Here is a 1,271-nt window from a genome sequence, read left to right as displayed (position 1 = left end):
GGTGCCTGGTTTATCCTTTGGCTGCCATTGAAGGCGCTATCCAAGGAGCCGCTAGAGGGGTTCACAACGTGGTCACTCAGAAACACCATTTAGAAAACGGAGCCACATGCGGCAGCAGCAGCCACCCTGGCAAGTGTAAGTGCAAGAGAAAGAGCAAGAGCAAACCACATTGTTCTAGATGTGGACACCCTGTTGGATCATCAACACCCTATGAGTTTTACAGTTATCCTCCCGCTCCGCCTCCGCCTCCGTCACCACAGTTTCAGTATCACCATCAACCCACTTTTCCAGTTCCTTGCCGCCCTCCCTACTAGTCACTTTTATGGTCTTAGCAATACCCATGTCAAGTATATATATGAATAACAAGGCAGAAAACATATATGTTATGGCTGTATCACCTTGAGCTTAATTATAATAATTTGTATTAGGTAAATGTTTTAAGCTAATATTTTAAATTATAGTTGTGCTTTGGTTAAAATTAGTTCTTCTTGGAACAGTACAGTATTTTCCTGGGCCAAAGACAACGGTTTCAGCTGTGTTATTGAACAGTACTTTTGCAATCGATGGCAGCCATCAGGAATAAAAGATTAAATTGGAAGTTTGGGTTGAACTATATACCAGCTTAGCATCACAAAAACAAGATTAAAAAGTTAATCTATAATTAATTTAATATATAACAATTACCAAGCTTGTGGCTGTAGTTTAGTGGTAAGAATTTCACGTTGTGGCCGTGGAGACCTGGGCTCGAATCCCAGCAGCCACATCTTTATATTTTTTTAAAAATACATGTTTCACGTGCTTGAATTGAATGGCTTATACTTTGAGAATAAGACTTTAAGACCACCTTTAATTTAAAAATTTACGATTACATCCTTCCTACCATAGTTGTTAATTTGGTTTTAGTTTATTTAAATTTTTTTTTTATATTTTATATATGATTCATGATGAATATGTAACTGTTTATTTTATTTAAATATAAACTTATTTCAAAACATACAACATCCTTTAATAGTTTATATTATTTTTAAAAATAATATAAAACTTATGTACAGTCTTTATTAAACAAAATCTCACCATTGTGATGTGTCAAAATTTACAACTTAACAAGGGCAATCCATTCTTTTAAAAGCCAGAACAATTTATTATAATTAAATGGTCACACTTGAAAAAACAAATTAAGCTAGAAAATTTTGTTTAGGAACAAATATAATTTTTATAATTTTATAAAATAAAATGATTAAATTTAAAATTATATATAAATTTTTATGTAG

The 1,271-nt window shown here is 32.7% G+C and overlaps 1 non-coding gene across 1 annotated transcript; it reads left to right on the top strand.

Annotated features, from left to right (window-relative positions):
• The first annotated feature begins 691 nt into the window (after positions 1-691).
• TRNAH-GUG (transfer RNA histidin (anticodon GUG)) lies at positions 692-763 on the top strand. The gene has a single exon. It is a non-coding gene; the product is annotated as a tRNA-His (tRNA).
• Positions 764-1,271: the final 508 nt, after the last annotated feature.

Source organism: Gossypium hirsutum, chromosome D02, assembly GCF_007990345.1.
Source record: "Gossypium hirsutum isolate 1008001.06 chromosome D02, Gossypium_hirsutum_v2.1, whole genome shotgun sequence".
NCBI classification, from domain to species: domain Eukaryota; kingdom Viridiplantae; phylum Streptophyta; class Magnoliopsida; order Malvales; family Malvaceae; genus Gossypium; species Gossypium hirsutum.
The sequence above is the reverse complement of the archived record's forward strand: the minus strand, read 5'-3'. Positions and strand labels throughout refer to the sequence as shown.